Consider the following 9,039-nt stretch of genomic DNA (forward strand, 5'->3'; position numbering starts at 1 on the left):
AAAAAAAGAAAGCAAGGATGTCAAGATCTAATGAGACCATGTAAAGGATACAGGAGCCAAACAGAAAAGACTAATTTCTAAGATGATACAGTGTGCACATCAAAAATAAATCAAAGTGGATACATACACTAAAATACATAAAAATCCATGAATTCCTAATCATATTAAAGAAAACAATGAAAGTCTCTAGGAAACCAAGCCCTTACTCTGACAAATGAAAAAAAGCATTCACCCTGACTTTCTTTTTATAAAATATATTTTGGGACCAAAAAAAGCTGATAAAGAAAAGGTCTTTTTTATAAAATAATTTCAGCTAATAAATGCAGAAGGATTGATGAAATTAGACCGCTTTTTTTCAACTACTGAAATAATGAATTTTTTTTAAAGACTTTATTTATTTATTTGACAGAGAGAGACACAGCGAGAGAGGGAACACAAACAGGGGGAGTGGGAGAAGGAGAAGCAGGCTTCCCGCCGAGCAGGGAGCCCGAGGCGGGGCTCGATCCCAGGACCCCTGGGATCATGACCTGAGCCGAAGGCAGACGCCCAACGACTGAGCCACCCAGGCACCCCTGAAATAATGAATTTAGACAATTGTCTTCAGTGGTTGCTAAAATCAACAGGAGAAAGGTTGGTAGGAGATGCTACAATGGAGAAATCAGGCTGACAAAACCTGAAAACACAAATCAACTCCAGAATCAGTTAAAAAGTTAAACCAGATATGATGAAATACAAAAGAAAGTGCTTATCGCTACCTGCAACAATTTTTTCCCTTAAAAAATAACTGAAGGGGCGCCTGGGTGGCTCATTCAATTAAGCGTCTGCCTTCAGTTCAGGTCATGATCCCAGCGTTCTGGGATCGAGTCCCACATCAGGCTCCTTGCTCAGCCGGGAGCCTGCTTCTCCTTCTGCCTGCCACTGCCCCTGCTGTGCTCTCTCTCTCTCCCTCTCTGACAAAAAAATAAATAAAATCTTTAAAAAAATAATTGAAACTGAATCTAATCAATCCTCTAATTCTAAATGCCAGTGAACAGAAACATGCAGATGGGAAAACAAAATGAATACCACCTCAAGGAAGCAATCATCTAAATCCATTTGTTGATAGGATAAATGACTTAGTTTCTCTAATATACCAATGGTCTTTAAAATGTGGGGGGTGACTACAGATGGTTAGGAAAAGAGACTTAAAAGAAAAATATCTAATGTCAATAAATAGGCAATAAATGCCCTTCTTTAGATATAGATTTAACAAAACAACTATAGGGTGCCTGGGTGGCTCAGTTGGTTAAGCAACTGCCTTCGGCTCAGGTCATGATCCTGGAGTCCCGGGATCGAGTCCCACATCGGGCTCCCTGCTCAGCAGGGAGTCTGCTTCTCCCTCTGACCCTCTTCCCTCTCGTGCTCTCTGGCTCTCATTCTCTCTCTCAAATAAATAAATAAAATCTTAAAAAAAAAACAACTATAAAAAGACATTTTTTATTAATACTTTTTTTAAAGATTTATTTGAGGGAGAGAGAGCATGTGCACACATGCGTGCACACGTGCGCGCGCACACACACACACACACACACCCACACACACACGAGGCGGGGGAAGGGCTGAGGAAGAGGAAGAGAAAGAATGCTGAGCCCGACACTGGACCTGATATCACGACCCTGAGATCATGACCTGAGCCGAAATCAAGAGTCAGATGCTTAACTGACTGAGCCACCCAGGTGCCCCTAAAAAGATATCTTTAAGACAATCATGGAAATCTGAATATGGACTGGGCATTAGATAATATAAGGAATTACTGTTAATCTTATTAAGTATAATGGCCTTGTGTGTTACTTAATATAATCCACTTAAGAGTTAGAGATGTGGGGCGCCTAGGAGGCTCAGTTGGTTAAGCATTTCCCTTCAGCTCAGGTCATGATCCCAGCGGCCTTGGACTGAGCCCCGCATCAGGCTCCCTGCTTAGATGGGAGTCTGCTTCTCCCTCCCCCTGCTCTTGTGCTCTTGCTTGCTCTCTCACTCTCTCCCCCTCTCAAATAAATTAATAAGATCTTAAAAAAAAAAGTCAGAGACGGATATGAGTTATTTACATGTGTAATGACATAATGTCTGGGATTGCTTTAAAATACCCCAGTGAAAAAAGTGGGTGAGGAGAAAAGATCAAAGGAAATTGGCCAAATGGTATTAATTGTTGAAGCTGAGAAATGGATACATGCTTGTTTATTTTACTATCTTCTACTTTAAATATATTGGAAAATTTCAGTAATAAATGAAAAAAGAAGCCAGTGTCAGGGGTTGCACCTGGCTCCTTCCAAACTGGCAGTTTGAGCAACAGAAGAAATGACTGCAATGGATTGAAAAGTACTAAATATATAAATAGCCACAAGTTCAACACAATAGAAAAAAGGACAACAAAAAAAATCTCAAAAAATATAAATATACTTTAAGTTGGGCGATGGTTTTAAAAACCAGCTATAAGACCTATATTTTGCATTTTATAACTAATAGGTCCCTCAGCAGGATTTCTTCCTCTCCCTACCTCTTTATTATCTGATTTTTACCTTTATTCTTTTGTATATGATATGATACAGTGATAAGAGCATGGGATTTCATATTATAGAACTATGCATTTGAATATGAACAGCCTTTGAAGCTTTATGATTGAAAAAGTTTCTTTTTTAAGATTTTTATTTATTTATTTGACAGACAGAGAGACAGCGAGAGAGGGAACACAAGCAGGGAGAGTGGGAGAGGGAGAAGCAGGCTTCCCTCGGAGCAGGGAGCCCGATGCGGGGCTCGATCCCAACCTGAGCTGAAGGCAGACAATGACTGAGCCACCCAGGCGCCCCTGAAAAAGTTTCTTAACCAAGTATTATTCCTTTCCTTTCCTATAAAATGGAAGAATATGTACATCTTTACTCCTTTTTGTTTTGATTAAATATGTATATATTGCCTGATGAAAAATAGAACCTTAGTAAACACTCCTTGTCTTCTTTTTTTAAAAACAAGAAATACCAGCTATAAAAGGCTCATTGGGGAAAAAAAAAATTTGAAAATGGATTAGGTATTAGATGCTATTAGGAAATTATTCTTAATTTTTCTTGGTAACACAATGGTAATTAAATTACTTACAAAATATCCCTAATATTTGGAGATGAACACTGAGATATTTAGAAGTTCCATGATGCAAGCTCCTCAAATTGACCTATTAAGTGGTATCTCAATCAAAATGCCAAGAAGCATTTTTGTGAAAATTGACAAGGTGATTCTAAAATGCATATGGAAATGCAAAAGACCAAAAATAACTAGGCCTTACTGAAGAAAAAGAACAAAACTGTAGGACTAAATGACTATATATAAGGTATATTATAAATGACATTAATTATGAAAGTGGTACTTACACAAGAATAGAGAAACAAACCAAACAGGATGGAATTCAGAAACGAACCCACATATATAATCTAGTCATTTGATTTATGAAAAATATGACTCTATACAAGGGAAAGAATGATCTTTTCAGTAAGTGATAATGGGTTGACTGAATGTCTATTTCTTTTTTTAAAGATTGATTGATTGATTGATTTATGTATTTATTTGAGAGAGGGAGCTCGAGCAGGGAGAGGGGCAGAAGGAGAGGGAGAAGCAGACTTCCCGCTGAGCAGGGAGCCTGATGTGGGGCTCAACCCTAGGACCCTGGGATCATGACCTGAGCCAAAGGCAGACACTTAACTGACTGAGCCACCCAGGCACCCCTAAATGTCCATTTTGACATACAAAAGGGGGGGCTTTACTCATACTGAAATAATAAACAAAAATCAATTCAAATATATTGTGAATACAAATGAAAGATTAAACAATAACATAACAGAAAAATGTCTTCATGACTTTGAGAAAGGCAAAGATTTCTTAACAAAACAAGCACTAGCCATAAAGGGGAAAAACTATGAAACTGAACAATATTAAAATTGAGATATTCAGTTTATCAAGAGATACCTTTAAGAAACTGAGAATGCAAGTAACTGAGATTTGCAATAAATATATCTAACAAAATATCAACATTCTTAATATAAAAATATCTCCTACAAATCAATAAGATAGTCCAGGAGAAAAAGTGGTCAAAGATTAAACAGGTATTTCATAAAAAGATATCCAGGCCTACAAACATATGAACAGATGCACATTTATCATCAGATTTGCAAATTAAAACCACAGTAAGATACCATTCATAACCACTAGAATGGCTTTTTTTCCTTAAAAAGCAAAGACAGTAACAAGTGTTGACAATATTCTACAGCAAGTGGAACTCTTAAAGATTTATACCAAGAGTTTTATAGTACATGCACACCTCAGAGACATTGTGGATTTGGTTCCAGACCACCACAATAAAATGAATACCACAATAAAGCAAGTAAAATGAATTTTTTGGTTTCCCAGTACATATAAAAGTTATGTTTCCACTATACTGTAGTCTATTAAGTATGCAATAACATTATGTCTAATAATGTATATACTGTAATTAAAAAAATTGCTAAAAAATGCTAACCATCATCTGAGCTTTTAGCAAGTCATCATTACTGATCACAGATCACCATTAACAAATATAATAATAATGAAAAAGCTTTAAATATTCCAAGAATTACCAAAATGTAACACAGAAACATCAAGTGTGCAAATGTTGGAAAAATGGTTCAATGAACAATGAATCAAGGAACACTACATCAAAAACTAATGATGTAATGTATGGGGACTAACATAACATAATAAAATTTTAAAAAATGGTGCCGATGGATTTGTTTCTCTCAGGATAGCCACAAACCTTCAATTTGTAAAAAAACGGTATCTGCAAAGGGCAATAAAGCAAAGTGCAGTAAAACGAGGTGTGTCTGTACAACCCCTGTGGAAAACCAGCTGACATCTTCTACTAAAGCTAATCATATACATAATCTATAATTCAGCAATTCTACTCAGGTATATACCCAACAGAAATGTGTACATATATCACAAAAGACATGTACTAGATTATTCCCAGTATTATTTACAGGCCAAAAATGGAAGCAAAATGTCCATCTACTATGATATATTCACACAATGGAATACATAGCAATGAGAATGAAGGAACTAACACTGTACCCAATAATATGAATGAATCTCAAAAACAAAATCTTTTTTTTTAAAGATTCTATTTTTTGAGAGAGAGAGAGAGCACACGCACAGAGGGAGAGTGAGGAGAAGCAGACTCCCCGCTGAGCAGAGAGCCCAATGCGTGGCTCAATCCCAGGACCCTGAGATCAGGACCTGAGCCAAAGGCAGACGCTTAAGTGACTGAGCCACCCAGGCGCCCCTTAAAAACAAAATCTTAAGCCAGAGAAGTCAGGCACACACAAAAAATATTACACTACCATATTTTTATAAAGTTCAAAAATAGGCAAAATTACTATACTGGGATAGAAGCCAGGATTGTGACTAATGGGAGCTTAGATGTGAATGATCGGGGATACATTCAAGGGCCTTCAGATGATAATCATGTTCTATTTCTTTTCTTTTTTTTTAATTTTATTTTATTATGTTATGTTAATCACCATACATTACATCATTAGTTTTTGATGTAGTGTTCCATGATTCATTGTTTGCGTGTTCTATTTCTTAATTTGGATGCTGGTTACACAGGTGTTTACACTGTGAAGTGCTTTGGGCCGTACACTTATGATACGTGCACCTTTCTGTGTGTATTTAAGTTTACTTAAAAATAATGCCTGCAAATCTCAAATGGTTCAGCCAAAACAGATAGATCAGAAAATATATAAACAATTATACTTTAATTAAAAAAATGAATGGATGGATGGATGAGTGAGCAAGTGAGTGAACAAGTGAGCTCATATGGCAAAAGTTAACAACTGCTGAACCTAGGTTCAGAGCATAAAAGTATTCATTGTACTCTTCTTTCAACTTATGCTTGTTAAATTAAAAATTGTTCAAGTAAAAAGAGTCACCATGCCTCTCAGCTCTATATTATTTATAACAAGTACCTGATATAATCTGACTTATGAAATTTTTTAAAATGAAATTTCTATACCCAGATTATGTCTTATAAAATAATAAAATACTCCATATATTTTCTATTTCTCATTAATAAACAGAGAAAGAGAGACAGCCAGAAAGACAAAGAGAATCAGGCCAGGACCAAGCGTTTTGCAGACCATACCTCCATGAACTCCACCAATAGTAGTTACTATCTACCTCTGAGTCTTGGTTTTATCATCAGTAAAATGATAATGATAATACTGACCTTAGAGGATGGTTTTGAACACTAAGGGACCAACTATATTTAAAAGGTTGCCTGTACAGACAGACCAAGTACTGAATTCTTCCAATTTAACATACCAAACATTTATGGGCAACATATCATGAACACACAGTGTTAAGAGCAGTGAGAGAGGTAAGCAAATATGCGGTAGGATAGCACACGATGCACCACAGATAAACAGACTGAGGGAGAACTGAGGATGGATATAAAGATGTCTTCCTAGCAGGGCTAGTAACTGACAATATATCTAAATGACAGGAAGAAGCTAGCTAGGATAAAAAGAGTATGGGAAATGTATGCACCTGGATTAGGTTATTTCAGTATGCAGAGTGCTGCATTAAAGCTATGCAGAAAAGTGAAAGAGGGGGTGTATAGGAAGCACAGTGAACAACAAATACAGAGACACTGACATAGATGTATCCTGTTTTTCCTACTAATAGCTGTATAGTTTGTGCCCTCACTTCCTTTAGGTTCTGCTCAAATGTTGCCTTACCAGGGACTATTTAAAACAGTACATCCCCTCCCCATCACAACCTATTCGTATTTATTATATATTCATTTACTGTCTGTCTCTCAACTACAGCTTAATACACTTTTTATTTTCCACTGTTGTATCCTCAGTGCTTAACACTGTCTGACACATAAAGTTATTCAATAAAGGGCGCCTGGGTGGCTCAGTTGGTTAAGCGACTGCCTTTGGCTCAGGTCATGATCCTAGAGTCCCGCATCGGGCTCCCTGCTCAGCAGGGAGTCTGCTTCTCCCTCTGACTCTCCTCCCTCTCATGCTCTCTGTCTCTCATTCTCTCAAATAAATAAATAAAATCTTTAAAAAAAATTTTTAAAAAGTTATTCAATAAAAGTTCTTTGATGAATAAATGATGGTTGCACACTGGGTTGAAGCCAGATGATATTTAAATGCTGTGTAATTATGACTTGAATAGAGAACAGAGACATCAGCAATACCCTTCAAAAGAGTTCCTAAGTGTTTTAGTATCATGAAAATCTCTGCCTCGTTTTTTCTAAAAGAACTGAAAATTATACCTGGCCCAGAAAAAAAGAGTTACCTCTTATTTTGGCAAGTATAACACAGTAGTTACAGGAGAAGAGGAATAAATTGCTTGTTCAAGGAGATCCTTGGTTAAATTCCTCTTTAGAGCCTGAAAAACCCTAAGCCTCATCTTAAGTTTAATGATCATGTCTCCTCTCTTGGGTAAAAAATTGGAATAATAAATTGTGATTAACTAACGTTCTCACAAGACAAATTAAACCTGATAAATGGGACAGAAAAATACATTTTTGCACCAAATAGAGAATACCTGCAAAGTTCCCAGGAAAACTTTGTCTGAAAAATCTGCCAGCTTTCTTGTTCAATGTTGCTACCAGAGACCAGAGAAGAATTTGCATAATAAACGTAACTCATATGAAAAAATAAATTTGTAATTGGATGTCATATCTGTCAACCATTTCTATTCCACGAGAAGTTCTAAAGGAGATGGAAAAGCTTCCACTGTCAAGAGCTGACACCAGGTTACAGACAAAACCCACTTTGTTTGCCCCTTTAAAAAGTGGGGATTGAGTTCTACGCCAATTTTTTTTTAAATGTCATGAGTAGAGGGTTAAAATCAGTGCAGTTTCTGATGTATCATCTTGTTTAGAATAAAAATAAAAATGATAATGATAATAATAATTATTATTATTTGAACAAGACCCTACGTCTCTTAGGGCTAAAATTTCTGCCACTGCTTATTTTTATGAACAAAAACAACGTTGACCATGAGATTGAAGTCACACCTGGCTTTGGCAAGTACATAATTCAATTGCCTCTGCAGGAGCGGGACAGGAGGGATCAGAAGCCTTGTGGGGCAGGGAGGGGAGTAAAGTATTGGAATCGAAGGAAAAGGAAGAGTGGGAGAAGGGGGTTGCAAAAGTTCTGAGGCTAAAAGGGGGCGGGGAACAAGGTGGGAGATAAAAGATAGGAAAAGAATCCGTGGTAGAGGGAATGACCCAGGCTCAGAAAGATCAGGAAGAGGATCTGGGATAATGAGGAGAGGTGAAGAATGACTAGGGATAAAAGGACTACAAGAGAGAAAGGGGAGGGGATGACGGCCTGCCATCTTCAGAGCGGGGGAGAGAAGACAGGCGACGGGAACCTAAGCGTCAGAAACAACCTTCACACAACGTACTCCGGGAATGAAAACTTCTTTCTGCCCCATGTTGAAGCAAGGAGGAAAGCTTCCCCGGGGTGTCTGGGGACTCACTTGTGAAAATTATCAGCCTCTTTCTTTACACTCACCTTGCTGAAGAGAGCCGCGACGCAACGATGGCGTGACCGGAACTGCTATTTTCCTTCGTTTGGCGGAAGCCTAGCTTCCTCCGCCACTCCCCCTTTACCAGGCAACTTCCTGTGCCTCTCTAGCAATCTCTTACAATACTTTATCGCTCTGGCTCTCTCACCCTATCAGAAGCTGGGTAGTGATGTAAACAGGCTGAGAGGGAATCAGTACGTTTTTACAAATCTTAGCTCTCGTCATCCCAAGAACTGCATTATTTCAGCCAAACCCCACGTATCCAAATTTGTCACCTCGCTTTGTTGATTAAGCCTTTGAAATACCTTCCTAACCCTAGTCCCTTAACTCTTGGATGTCAACAGTTACGTATTTGTCATACTGAGTTACTGTTTTCTGGCATACCATGTTGGAAAAAATTTTCATTTTTATTAGTGGCATACTTTGATTTCAAGA

At 37.6% G+C, this 9,039-nt stretch overlaps 1 protein-coding gene across 6 annotated transcripts in view; it reads right to left on the reverse strand.

Moving 5' to 3' along the window:
• The window catches only part of MAGED1 (MAGE family member D1), a 65,176-nt gene extending 56,517 nt beyond the window's left edge, over positions 1 to 8,659 (reverse strand). For 2 of the 6 annotated variants that reach the window (XM_027607407.2, XM_027607401.2), the window contains exon 1: positions 8,592 to 8,645. The gene's annotated coding sequence lies outside the window, so the exon portion shown is untranslated. Of the gene's footprint in view, positions 1 to 8,591 lie in introns of all 6 variants that reach the window. The other 4 variants (XM_027607402.2, XM_027607408.2, XM_027607403.2 and 1 more) reach the window with 4 other exon arrangements.
• Positions 8,660 to 9,039: the final 380 nt, after the last annotated feature.

Source organism: Zalophus californianus, chromosome X (genome assembly GCF_009762305.2).
Source record: "Zalophus californianus isolate mZalCal1 chromosome X, mZalCal1.pri.v2, whole genome shotgun sequence".
NCBI classification, from domain to species: Eukaryota; Metazoa; Chordata; class Mammalia; order Carnivora; family Otariidae; genus Zalophus; species Zalophus californianus.